Source organism: Aquarana catesbeiana, linkage group LG07 (assembly GCF_042186555.1).
Source record: "Aquarana catesbeiana isolate 2022-GZ linkage group LG07, ASM4218655v1, whole genome shotgun sequence".
In the NCBI taxonomy this organism is placed as follows: Eukaryota; Metazoa; Chordata; class Amphibia; order Anura; family Ranidae; genus Aquarana; species Aquarana catesbeiana.
In genome coordinates, this window is record NC_133330.1 from 236,577,512 (window position 1) to 236,592,186 (window position 14,675).

The 14,675-nt window shown below is 44.7% G+C and overlaps 1 protein-coding gene across 1 annotated transcript in view; it reads left to right on the forward strand.

Moving 5' to 3' along the window:
• Positions 1–1,170: 1,170 nt before the first annotated feature.
• BCAR3 (BCAR3 adaptor protein, NSP family member) overlaps positions 1,171–14,675 on the forward strand; it is a 197,030-nt gene continuing 183,525 nt past the window's right edge. Inside the window, exon 1 of the mRNA XM_073593116.1 lies at positions 1,171–1,334. The gene's annotated coding sequence lies outside the window, so the exon portion shown is untranslated. The remainder of the gene's footprint in view (positions 1,335–14,675) is intronic.

Below are 14,675 nucleotides of genomic sequence, written 5' to 3' on the forward strand. Positions count from 1 at the left end.
AGGTAAAAAAGAGACCTCTCATTGTGTAGTAAACCCAGAATATTTATAAAATCACACTGGCAGCTTGTGAATTAAAACCAAAAAACAAACAGGGGATGCCGTGTTGCGCTCAACCTACTTTCCAAGAAAGAGGAAGTGATGTGTGACGCTTGATCCCAACCAACGCGTTTCATCGGTATGTGTCTGACGTCATCAGGGTTCACAACTATTTTATTTTCACAAAGTTTTCCGCTTCCCTCTTGGAGTGCTGTTATAGTGTTTTGAATTAACGTCCATAAGCCTGACTTTTTTCATTCATTTTTTTCGTTGGGGACACTCTCTCTGGTCTGATGCTGTTATCCAGAAGCGCCCTTCATTCACATTTCCTGGTTTACACTGTGCAGTCTTCTCTTTTATATTTTTGCCATAAATGTGGGTAATGTATTGCATTTGGTTGCCCTAAAATTTACTTTAGTGTGTTTTTTACTGAAATGTTGTGTTTCCTAGACCTTTGTGGTAATATCAAGTGACATGCAGGGTGTCTGCTTTCAGAAAATATATACTGTTTGGAAATTGTATGTAATCTTTAGGCCGAAAATGCAATGTCTAAGGACTACATATCCCATGGTACTTTGCTGCTTGCAAGGAGGGATTCCTGTACCGACTCCGCCTCCTGAGACTCCTCCTCTCAGCACCTGTGTAGGTAGGAAGGCAGGCTCTGTGTAATGTGTGACACAGCAGTGTCTCCTCCTCACAGGACATGGTGACTTTGTGTGACAAAATTCCAGGAAGTGAATGTGAGGGGATCTTCACAGACTAAAGACTTCAGAATCATTCCAAATAATAGGAGGAGGCGGGAAGTCATTGAAATCCAATGAGGAAAAGAAGATATATTGGGTGTCATAGAGGCGATGTACATGGCTGTGTGAAGCAGTTGCATGCACACAGCACATATCTTCAGAGAGTACATTCGGTGTGTATACCAGTGTGAGAGCTTCCTATAACCCCGGCCATGTACAGCCGCCTCTTCTCTCCATGGGCAGCCCTTGGCCGGCCATGTACATGAGGGGATTATTATAAAATATGAATAGTTTGTGATACATTCTATTAGGAAGACTCAGAGCCGTGTGTATGAGGCGAGTGAGGAGAGAGCGGCTCATCCCATGTAATGAGGAGTCCTAGCTCCGCACACAGGGCTGTACAGGGGCGGGGCCGTTCAGAGCTCTGTGTGAGGCTGAGCTCCGTCTACTACAAGTGTTCAGGATCCGGAGTACTGATATCACCGAGCGGGAGAGCTGGGCGGCTGTACACGGCAATGATCGCTGGATGACCGACACTCATCACACACTGTACAGGTGAGAGATCCTTCCATCTACTCCGCAATACTATCACTGCTGCCTGCATCTCATGTATACAGGTCATGTAACTGGTATCACCCCTGATACTGGAACTACCTGACTCCCCTTTATTACATGTCACTAGACCCCCACCCCATCAAAAATCACTCACCCCCCCTTATCAGATGTCACTGACCCCCTTCTTATCAGGTGTCACTGACCCCCACCCCATCAAAAATCACTCACCCCCCCTTATCAGATGTCACTGACCCCCTTCTTATCAGGTGTCACTGACCCCCACCCCATCAAAAATCACTCACCCCCCCTTATCAGATGTCACTGACCCCCACCCCATCAAAAATCACTGACCCCCCCTTATCAGATGTCACTGACCCCCTTCTTATCAGGTGTCACTGACCCCCACCCCATCAAAAATCACTCACCCCCCCTTATCAGATGTCACTGACCCCCACCCCATCAAAAATCACTGACCCCCCCTTATCAGATGTCACTGACCCCCTTCTTATCAGGTGTCACTGACCCCCACCCCATCAAAAATCATTGACCCCCCCCTTATCAGATGTCACTGACCCCCCCTTATCAGATGTCACTGACCCCCTTCTTATCAGGTGTCACTGACCCCCACCCCATCAAAAATCACTGACCCCCCCTTATCAGATGTCACTGACCCCCTTCTTATCAGATGTCACTGACCCCCACCCCATCAAAAATCACTCATCCCCCCTCTTATCAGATGTCACTGACCCCCTTCTTATCAGATGTCACTGCCCCCCCTCTTATCAGATGTCACTGCCCCCCCCTCTTATCAGATGTCACTGACCCCCCCTCTTATCAGATGTCACTGACCCCCCCTCTTATCAGATGTCACTGCCCCCCACCTCATCAAAAATCACTCACCCCACTCTTATCAGGTGTCACTGACCCCCCCACTTATCAGATGTCACTGCCCCCCCTCTTATCAGATGTCACTGACCCCCCCCTTATCAGATGTCACTGACCCCCCCCTTATCAGATGTCACTGACCCCCCCTCTTATCAGATGTCACTGACCCCCCCTCTTATCAGATGTCACTGACCCCCCCTCTTATCAGATGTCACTGACCCCCCCACTTTTCAGATGTCACTGACCCCCCCTCTTATCAGATGTCACTGACCCCCTCTTATCAGATGTCACTGCCCCCCACCCCATCAAAAATCACTGACTCCCCTCTTATCAGATGTCACTGGCCTCCCCTCTTATCAGATGTCACTGACCCCCTCTTATCAGATGTCACTGACCCCCCCCTTATCAGATGTCACTGACCCCCACCTTATCAAAAATAACTGACCCCCCCCTTGTCAGATGTCACTGACCCCCCTCTTATCAGATGTCAATAACCCCCCCTCTTATCAGATGTCACTGACCCCCCCTCTTATCAGATGTCATTGACTCGACTCCCCCCCCCCCATGTTATCACATGTCACTGACCCCCCTCCCTTGTCAGAGGTCACTTAACCCCCCTTATCAGATGTCTATGATCCCCCCACCCTCGATTAGACATTGCTGCCCCCCCTCCCCCTGATGAAAACACAGCATTTTGTTATCTGTATCCATTCAGCAATTTTTAAATCATTATTATTATTATACAGGATTTATATAGCGCCAACAGTTTGCGCAGCGCTTTACAACATGAGGGCAGACAGTACACTTACAATACAAATGAATACAGGAGAAATCAGAGGGCCTGCTCGTTAGACCTTACAATCTAGAAAATAGATCTGAATGCAGCTGTATAGGTTTCAGTGGCTCCAATGCACACAGTTGCATAAAGTTCTGTAAATGTGCCCTGCATTCAGATCCATGCAAAAAATAGAAGGTCTGAGGTCTGTATTGTACATTGCATGTACATCGTATCGGAGCTGCCTGCATCCTAGCAACAGAAGGACACTAGATGGCAAACCTTGCCTGCTTTCTAGCAACAGAAGAATGCTAGGTGGTAGAAGATGATTTCATCCTAGCAACAGAAGGACACTAGGTGGCAAAACTTGCCTGCATCCTAGCAACAGAAGGATGCTAGGTGGTAGAAGCAGATTGCATTCTAAGTAGGTGCTATATTCTAGTTGGCAGAAGCAGATTACATCCTAGCAACAGAAGAATGCTAGGTGGTAGAAGCAGATTGCATCCTAGCAAATGAAGAATGCAAGGTGGTAGAAGCAGATTGCGTCCTAGCAACAGAAGGATGCTAGGTGACAGAGGACAGCTGTATCCTAGCAATATAGGGACACTAGGTTTCAGAAGCCAACTGCAACCTAGCAACAGAAGGATGCAAGGCGACAGAAGCTGACAACATTCTAGCAACAGAAGAATGCTAGGCAGCAGAAACTGCCTGTGTTCTAGCAACAGAGGGATGCTAAGTTGTAGAGCAACCTGCATCCTAGCAACAGGACACTAGACAACAGAAACCATCTGCCTCCTAGAAACAAAAGGAACGCTAAGTGGCAGAAGTCACCTGTGTCCTAGCAACAGGCAGCCATTTATGTACACATTTATATGTTTGTCTAACGGTGTATGTGTGTAGCATGCAAAGCACTTTATACGTAGGTGCATGTGTTGTAAATGACAGTAATTGATTCACCCCCAGTGAATGTTTGTTGAATGTCACATTTACTACTTTTAAAAATAAGCCCCCCTAGAAGACATGTGTAGATTTGGTCCTTAGCTCGATTACTTGAAGGTAGTGAATTTCGCAGTGTTTGTTTTTTTTGCTGATTATTTATATGCATTTTACTAATTGTTAAGTAGTACGTGCAATGTGTATGTTAGTAGTAAAGGACAAATAGCTGTTTTTCAGCCAGTTCCTTAGCATTTCCCAGCACAGTTCACTCACAGATGAGGGAGGTTATCTCAGGAGCTCCCAGTGACCTGTAGTCCATGATCTCCTAGGACACGGCACTCCGCTTTGGTCACAGTTCAACCATAAAGATTGGAATTTGCAAACACTTCATCTTCCTGCATGCAGTACACATTCGTTTCAGTTTACCTTTCTCAGAAATGTTCCCGATAAGTAACCAGGTCATGTTACTGGGTCATTGAAGAAAAGATGAAACCTTAGATTGTGAGCTCCTTGGGGTATAATCCCCTCTTGTGCTTTACAAGCTCAGTTTAACATTATTGTCTCTTGCTGTGTTATGAATGTTCATTGTGGAAATTAAATGGTTTGTTCACATCACAGTGCTTCAGTGCTGCACAGTACATCTGTATCTATAGGGCACGGGTCTACAAACCTTCTAAACAAAGGGCCAGTTTACTGTCCTTCTTAACTTCAGTAGGGCCAGATTGTAGCCAGTGAGAGTAGAAAATGTCCTGGTGTCAGTTGGGGTAAACAATTCCCCATGATTGGTATCAGTGGGAGAAATAGTGCCCCATCCTTGGTATCAATGAGATTAAAGTGTTACTAAACCCACAACAGTAAAATCAGTCTGTATATGCAGTAAAGCATGCTTATTATACTCACTGTGGAGCCTAAGGGGTTAATCCTCTGCATTGTGTAAAAAGGCTGCTTGATCTTGTATGCATAGATCCTCCCGTTCCTGCACTGTCCCCCTGGACAAATCTGGATAAGACAGAGCCTTTGGAGTCAGGCTGCACATGCCCAGTTTGGAGTGTATTGCTGGAGTATTTAGTAGTTTATATTTACTAAAATAATTGCATTCCCATGTTCTCTGTACTGTGGGAGACCGCGTATTGTGAATGTAGGCACCTGGGTTTAGTAACACTTCAATAGTGCCCCATCATTGGTATCAATTGGAGGAATAGTGCTCCATCGTTGGTATCAATGGGAGGAATACAGTAGTTCACCGCCGTTAGTATCAGTGGGATTAACAGTGCCCCATCATTGGTAACAATGGGAGGAATAGTGCGCCATCATTGGGATGAGAGGGAGGAATAGTGCCCCATCATTGTTATTAATAGTGCCCCATCGTTGGCATTAATGGAAGGAATAGTGCCCCATCATTGATATTAATGAGATTAATAGTGCCCCATCATTGGTATAAATGGGAGGAATAGTGCCCCATCGTTGGTATTAATGGGAGGAATAGTACCCCATCATTGGTATCAATGAGATTAATAGTGCCCCATTGTTGGTAACAGTGGGAGGAATAGTGCCCCATCATTGGTATCAGATGGAGGAATAGTGCCCCATCATTGGTATAAGAGGGAGGAATAGTGCGCCATCAATGGTAAGAATAAGGTTAATAGTACCCCATCATTGGTAGCAATGGAAGGAATAGTGCATCATCATTGGTATCAATGGGATTATTAGTGCCCCATCATTAGTAACAAATGGAGGAATAGTGCGCCATCATTGATATTTTTGGGAAGTGCCCCATAATTGGTTTCAGTGCTCATTGTTGGTATCACTGTGAGGAATACTGCCCTATTGTGGTATCAATGGGAGGAATAGTGCCCCATCATTGGGAGGAATAGTGCCCCATCATTGGTTGTTGTCAGTGGGGATAATATTGCCCCAAGGGATGGATAAAAGCAAGCAAAGGGTCGCAGTTTGGAGACCACTGCTATAGGGCTCATGCAGATGGACGCATTCAGGTGCACAGTGCAGGATTTCAGGGTATTTCCGTGGCCAGCAGCGTGTACAAATCAGTGACAGGTCTTGGATGCTGCCGCTGTGCGCCTGTAACCACACATTCAAGTGATTACACATGTACAGGGACAGATGAGCGGCCCTGAACTTGAACAGTCTGCATCCAGGACTGCTGGTTTGTCCCTATACAGCCCCTTGTTCAGGCTGCTGACCACAGCGGTACACCAACACCTGGGACTCTCAGGAAAGGAAATACACTGAATCTTATGTGTCCATATGCATCCATGTGCGTTAACTCTTAATGTGGTATTAAACCCAAAAACAAATATGTAATAAATTGCAGCTCACCAATCATTAGATGTGGTGGCTGCATCAGTTTTCTTTTTTTAAGCTTTTTTCATCTGGTGATCTGGCCAGTAACAAACCACCTGTATTAAAGGGCATCCACTCTGGATGAATGACCACGGGGTGCACAGCAGACAGAAGCATTGTCAGACTGGGGGAGGGAGGGTAGTGTTAATTGTACTAGCAGATTTAGATACACTAAAAAATTGATGCTGAACTAACAGCAAACAGTTTTTTTCCTTTTTGGGATTTATATAAATAAATAAATAAATAAAAGCTCATAATTGTAAGCACCCCTGCCAGTGTTGGTTAGTCCCATCCCTGTAAACTGAGCTTGTAGTTTTAAAAAACAACAGACCTACTGGTCAGATCACCAAATGAAAATAGAAGAAAGCCTAAAATAGAAAACTAATGCAGCCATCACATCTAAGAATTGGTAAGCTGCAATATAATAAATGTTTGCTTTTGGGTTTAATACTGCTTTAAGTTAGTGATATTTTTTGGCATTTTAGCTAGTGAAACTGTTCATTATTACGTGGTTACATATGGTACACAGAGATTAAGTATATGCAAACTCCTGCATGTCATAGCTTGGGTGCACTGTATGTAGGTGTCAGTGATGGGCGGCCTGTGTGTAGGTGTCAGTGATGGGCGGCCTGTGTGTAGGTGTCAGTGATGGGCGGCCTGTGTGTAGGTGTCAGCGATGGGCGGCCTGTGTGTAGGTGTCAGCGATGGGCGGCCTGTGTGTAGGTGTCAGCGATGGGCGGCCTGTGTGTAGGTGTCAGCGATGGGCGGCCTGTGTGTAGGTGTCAGCGATGGGCGGCCTGTGTGTAGGTGTCAGCGATGGGCGGCCTGTGTGTAGGTGTCAGTGATGGGCGGCCTGTGTGTAGGTGTCAGTGATGGGCGGCCTGTGTGTAGGTGTCAGTGATGGGCGGCCTGTGTGTAGGTGTCAGTGATGGGCGGCCTGTGTGTAGGTGTCAGCGATGGGCGGCCTGTGTGTAGGTGTCAGTGATGGGCGGCCTGTGTGTAGGTGTCAGTGATGGGCGGCCTGTGTGTAGGTGTCAGTGATGGGCGGCCTGTGTGTAGGTGTCAGCGATGGGCAGCCTGTGTGTAGGTGTCAGTGATGGGCGGCCTTTGTGTAGGTGTCAGCGATGGGCAGCCTGTGTGTAGGTGTCAGTGATGGGCGGCCTGTGTGTAGGTGTCAGTGATGGGCGGCCTGTGTGTAGGTGTCAGTGATGGGCGGCCTGTATGTAGGTGTCAGTGATGGGCGGCCTGTGTGTAGGTGTCAGCGATGGGCGGCCTGTGTGTAGGTGTCAGTGATGGGCGGCCTGTGTGTAGGTGTCAGCGATGGGCGGCCTGTGTGTAGGTGTCAGTGATGGGCGGCCTGTGTGTAGGTGTCAGTGATGGGCGGCCTGTGTGTAGGTGTCAGCGATGGGCGGCCTGTGTGTAGGTGTCAGTGATGGGCGGCCTGTGTGTAGGTGTCAGTGATGGGCGGCCTGTGTGTAGGTGTCAGTGATGGGCGGCCTGTGTGTAGGTGTCAGTGATGGGCGGCCTGTGTGTAGGTGTCAGTGATGGGCGGCCTGTGTGTAGGTGTCAGTGATGGGCGGCCTTTGTGTAGGTGTCAGCGATGGGCAGCCTGTGTGTAGGTGTCAGCGATGGGCGCCCTTATGGGAGAACATAATGCATCTTTTAGGGTGTGCCCCCCAAATCTTTGTTTGTCTTACAGGAGAACCTATCGCCACACTTTGAAAACTTTGCGGATTTCAGTGCAGATGTCAGAATAATACCCAATTGTGCTCCAATATATAGAAATTTCTATATTCTGCATGATATGTATATGATATGATATGATATGTATACATATATCAGGGTAAAAGTAGACAAGCACAAAGCTGAAGCTTGAGATTCAGTACATTGCTATCTTCATAGTGATGGTTTGTGCATGCAGGATGGCCCTTATTCACCTGTATGGTGACCTGCATTGCATGTGTATGACAGCAAACCTTCAATGAGAGGTAAATATACAGTGCCTTGAAAAAGTATTCATACCCCTTGAAATTGTCCACATTTTGTCATGTTACAACCAAAAATGTAAATATTGTGATTTTATGTGATAAACCAACACAAAGTGGCACATAATTTTCAAGTGGAAGGAAAATGATAAATGTTTTTTACATTTTTTTACAAATAAATATGTGAAAAGTGTGGCGTGCATTTGTTTTCAGCCCCCCTGAGTCAATACTTTGTAGAACCACCTTTCTCTACAAGTCTTTTTGGGGATGTCTCTACCAGCTTTGCACATCTAGAGAGTGAAATTTTTGCCCATTCTTCTTTGAAAAATAGCTCAAGCTCTGTCAGATTGGATGGAGAGCGTCTGTGAACAGCAATGTCATATAAAATCTGTCACATAAAATCCCAAAAAATACATTTATGTTTTTGGTTGTAACATGACAAAATGTGGGAAATTTCAAGGGGTGTGAATACTTTTTCAAGGTACTGCATTAAACTCTACCTTTTATGTCCGACTCCAAAAACATATGTATGAGCCCAGTTAAATAAGATTTAAAGATTTAGACAAAATAATAAGTATTCCATTAGTACAAATTTTCATTTCAATTGGGAAAAAAAACTGTCATAAAGAAAATGTGAATGGCCAACAAGTCATATGAGGGCTTGCTCACAAGGGCTATACTGATTTAGGCTCCATGGAAAATCGCTGCTTCTACAGGAGTTTTATGTTTTACCTGTAGAATCAGCTTAATTACAGACATATTTTGAGCTCAACGTTTATGCCTCCTTCACACTTGTACGACCTGAAGCAATGCCTGTGGAATCTTGAAGTCTATGGACCTCAAGTCGCATCAAAGTTGGACCAAACTAGTGCAGGGACTACTTTTAAGTCGCTGTGATTTGAAGTTGCACAGATATGAACGGTAGTCATTGGGAATCATGGTGTATGAATTTTAAGCTCAGTGTGCATGGAGCCTAATGTAGATCAACACAAGGGCACATAGAAAATGGCACGTCGCTGTGGTGAATTGTAGTGCAGACATGCTGCATTTATACACAGCTCAACTTGGAGCACCTTTGCGCATGGCAAAGTACAGCAGTGTATAGACTGGAAAGAGATATCATTCTGTGACACTTTAATAGTACCTAATTAAGGTAAACATTGCATTGTGTTGTAACAAGGCAAAACGCAGTCTTGCACTGCCCCTGCACAACAAATACAAGTTTTTGCATGTGGGCTTGTATTAATTAGCTATAATTGTTTTTCATATATATATTTACATCCAGTCCTGAAAAGTAGGGGCTGGAACCTGGTTTTCCACAGCAGGCGGACTATATTTCCCCCATCAGGTCATTGCTGTATCTTATCTGTCAAACCTGATCCATTACATTTTAATCTGACAGTTGTGATCATTTTTGATCATTGCTATTAAATACAACTGCCAGTAAAAGAGAGACTTATTTGATTAAATAGTCCAAAAATGAAAGCACTAAGTGTGAAGTACAGCACCAATAGCAACCAGTACAAATCCATCTGGTCTGACCTTAGAAATCAGATTTTGTTTGGTTGCTAGGAATGCTGTACTTTGCTCTTTGTGTTGTTTATTCAGCGTAGTCGTGAAAGTAATATGTGAATGGAACCCACACAGCCATTTATTACCTCTCACAGAGATCACTGTTCTCCCCTTGACAGTTCTTCATCTGCCTTTCACTCCAGAATGGCACCATCCTCGGTAAGGCATTATCCAGAGTCACCATCAACCTTCTGGATTGAGATGCTGGCTCACGTAAATTCTGGCATTTAGCTCCGCATGTGAATCGCACAGGAACCGCACCGCATTTCTGTGCAATTCACATGCGATTCAGTGTGATGCGATTTGAGCCCACCCATTAATGGTAGTTTTTTTACCATGCGATCCATTTGCGATTCATTTGGGGTTTCGTTAGCTTGTTTTGACACCCGCAGCGGATCACAAACACAGCGCGATTACAGGGATCGCTCCGTTTCCTGCACCACATATGTGCGAACCTAGGCTTACACCGTTTTGGGCTGTGCTCACAAATGTTTGGCATAGATCAGTCATCCTCTTATCTTGTGACTTGATACACAGTTATAATGTGCAGTCTGATCAGTGGGGGAGAAGGAGAGTGAAGAAATTATGACTTCTGTTTGCAGTAAACTGATGACATCATCCCGGCCTAGACAAATTTACTGAACTCCAGGGCTGCTTTGTAATGATAAAAGGTGGCGCTTTTTTGGAAAAGGTCTAGTTTAAACTTGCGGTAGGGGGTGGTAAAAACAGACGTTCCATGTTTTTCAAATTTCACATTCAAATGTGCCCTTGTGTGAGTGATTTTTATATATATATATATATATATATATATATATATATATATATATATATATATATATATAAAGCCTTCTATACCTAATTTCAGAGCTCTTCTCAGCGATCACATGATTGGCTGAGTTTCTTCTTTCCCCGTCTGACAGATGCAGTGGTCAGGGCCGAGTTTTCCCCCTCTGACATCACTCGGGAGAGGAAAAGATAGAGAGAGAGCCAGCCGATCATGTGATCGCTCAGAAGAGCTGTGAAATGAGGTATAGCAGACTTTTTTTTTTTTTCACTCACAAAGGGGCACACAGGTTTAGAACACAGAGGGGATGGTATGAAGATGTGAAAGTTATTTGAGCAGCATGAGTTGAGGGGGCAGGCACTGTCACAAGCTGACAGGCAGAGAGGGGAGGGGGAGAGAGCACAGAGAAGACAGCTAGCAGGCTGCGGATGATGGAGGCACGTACGGATGATTCCAGTGTCAGGGCTCAGCAGCCTTGATATATCGGAGTCAGCGTACAGGGGGGAGGGTATAGCCAGGCAGGATAAGCCAGGTATTACAGGTGTTACAAGGGGCCAAATGCTTTAAAAGAACAGGATCTTTTAGTTTATTTTTTTTGGGTTAACAAACGCTTTAAGACTCACGATTGTTAATAAATATTCTGCTGTGCTTGTAATGAGGAACACTTGAGAAAGTAAGTGGTGTGAGGAGTGTACAGAGTCTTATATTCCCTTTGCTGATCATTTCACTCTTTTTAGTTACACTTCTGTGGTTTGGCTGGAGGGCTTGTTGGGCAGTTAAGTTTTCTGGTGCTCAAACAGCTGCTACTTAAAATGACCACGGCCAGTGTCATAAATATCCATGTTTGTGAAATTCTGCAGGAGCAGTTATATTTGTTTATTACATACAATATATCTGCTTTTTCCCCCACTACCTGGGTTTGGGGCTTTATGTCTGAGCACATACGCTACTTTACACAAATAGGGGTGCATAGCTGGACACAGCCACCTTCATCCACTCATGTCTATGGTTGGTTGTGCACAGCTCCAGGACATCCAGGGGCACCAGAAATATGCAGTGTCTTTAGGAAGCATGAGCAAATGTGCATGAAACCAAAAGGAAAATTGAAAGCACTTTTAGACTTTGTTTATGCTATGGACACTGAAAAATGTATATATTTTTAACAAGCAATAAATAGAATTGAAAAAAGCTCTCCTTGATCTCTGTAGCTGCTGGCACTGTGGAGCAGTTCATCAGGTGTACAGCAGAAGTACTGAGGATGTGCTCTTGGCCAGCTCAGCTCATACTGCTCCTCCTCCCAGCAGTGACTCAGAATCTCAGCTCATCCTGTTTCCTTCTTCCATCAGTGGATATTGTCCTGCCCCTCTCCCTTCCACTCTTCTTCAATGCTACCACCTTTAAGCCAGCCATACATGAATTGAAGTTCAGCCTGTTCAGCAGGGACCGACCAAGATTTGATCCATCTATGGGCAAGCTGATTCTATCCAAGTCGATCCATCGATTGACATTTGGTACAACAAGCCTGTAGGAGTTTTTACATGTGATTATTGCCGGTGGCTATAGCTGCTAGCATTAATCATTGTGTTCTGTGGGCTGAGAAGGCAAGCGTGTGCAGATGTGGAGCGGGTCCAAAAGACATGCAGAGCATGAATCTCATGACGGGCAGGCGCCCCTCAGTTAAAGGTATTTAACTTTTCTAATAATGGGGAACCTTTTCCTACTATTGTGTAAGAGGTGTGTGTTGTAATGGGTAAAGGTCTGCTTTACTATGAACATAGTAGGGGGCTGGGTGAGCAGAGCTGCTGAGAAAACACTTTCACTGCTTCTGTTGTGAATTTCAGAGATGAATTGCTCCATAGTGCTTGCAGCATCAAAGGTAGTAGAGATCTTGTTTTAAAGCTTATTTAAAATACAATTTTAATGTTTTATTTATTGCATTAGTAAATAACCGATTTGATTTTGTTAGTTCTCCAAAATGAATATTTAGCTTTTAATAAATAAATTATTGTGGTGTGAATGTTTCTAAACTTGTAAGAATACTTTCCTTTTAATTGCTGTCAAGAAGTAGCACAGTTCTTAGGCTGGTTAAATTGGAGCAGAGCCCTTAGCGCTCTCAGGCAGTGTAATCCTTCTACTGTGTTGTAATCTTATCTCTGCCACGGCAGCACTAATGAGCATGTTGGCACCTTTAACATGTGAGGTTAAATCAGAATACAGAGAATGTTCTGTTAACCTAGATCAAGCAGAGCGGCTGCTTGTCTGCTCACAACCAGAGGGGTTTAGTGCGTGTGTGCTCAAATGCCCTTTTGTGCTAGAAATGCATTTGAAGTTTGTCCCTTTGCAGTCCATTTCTCCAGCCATCTGGCTTATTGCTGGGTTGCTGTTACTCTGATGAAGTTTTGTAGTCTTCCACAGTTGGGAAACAGTTGGAGGAGGCAAACATTCCAATCAGCCTTCCTAGTAAGAAAAGCTTTACCATGTAGGCTGTATCTAAGTGTCTGGGTAGCATTGTTCTCATTTATTGTTGTCCTGACATGAATGGGGGCACTGTGTCTTCAGTCTGGTCATATGGGTGGCAGCAGATTTCCCATGCGGCTTTTTTGGCACAATATCCATATCCCATGTATAGACACAGTATAAACTTATATTCTTCCTAGGAGTTAAATTATAGGTTTGCATTTCATTACTGTCTATATACTTTAGCAGTTTTAATAAGCAGGACCCTCTTTATTACTTTCAGGGTTATTTTGTGAGGCAGTGATGTGCAGAGTGCATTAATCCATGCATCCATCCTATAAGTAAATGGATTTTGTACATTGCTGTTCACATTAGGGTAGGTTTCAGATAGTTGTGTTTAGTGCAGTATATTTTTAACTCATAGATCACTTCATTATTTGCTATACTTGAATTACACAATAAAGTTGAAGAAAACCCCAACTTTCACTATTCTTAAAAATTTACCACCCCCCTCCTACCTATCCTGCCTAACCTGCATAAAAAAAAAAAAAAGTTTTGTGTACTTCTCTATTTTCAGTCCACTCCGGTCATGTGATCCTTCAGTTCTGTGTATGGCTGGGAATTCCAGGAGCCATTTACCCATAGGCGCATATGGCCCATTGTTGGAGCTCCCTCCTTTCCCCTCTAGTAGCTGCTCACTGACACAGGGAAGCCAGAGCTGCGGATCATGTGAATGGACCAAAGCACATTAACCACTGGCCTACTGTTTGCTTTCACCCCCTTCCTGCCCAGGACAATTTTTAGGTTTCATTGCTGTCGCACTTGACAATTGCGCCGTCATGCAACAATTTTTATCATTTTTTGGAGACAGATAGAGCTTTCTTTTGGTGGTATTTAATCACCTCTGGGGTTTTTATTTTTTGCCAAACAAAAAAAAGTTTTTCTTACTTTCTGTCATAAAATTTTGTAAGTAATTTTTCTCCTTCATTGATGTGCGTTGATGAGCACTAATATGCTGCACTGATGAGCACTGATAGGTGGCACTGATGTGGCTGCACTGATATGCGACATTGATGGGCACTGATAGGCATCACTGACAGGCATCAATGACGGGCACTGATTGGCAGCACTGGTGGGCACTGTTGGGTCTGCACTGATCATCAGGTCACTGATGATCAGTGCCCTAATGATCAGTGTAGATATCCCCTGTGTGGATTTGCCAGAATGATATAGGCATTCAGATAAGTATAAATGTAACGATAAGGCCCCTTTCACACGGGGCTGTCCGTTTTTAGTACTCCGTTTGCTCAGCGGGGATCGCTCCGTTGTTCCCCGCTGAGCCGGCGGATGACAAGTCCGTCTCTGCACTCTGTGGATGGGCGGACCTGTCAGAGAGTCCGCTCTCCCCTATGGGGGAATTGGAAGATTACGGACCGCCTGTCCGTTTTCATCCGATCCGCCAGACGGATGGAAAATAGGACATCCATCCGTCTGGATTTTGCGGAGCGAATCGGATGTCAGCGAACATGTCACCGCTGACATTCGACGCTCCATAGAGCTGTATGGAGCGACCGTTCAGATCAGCC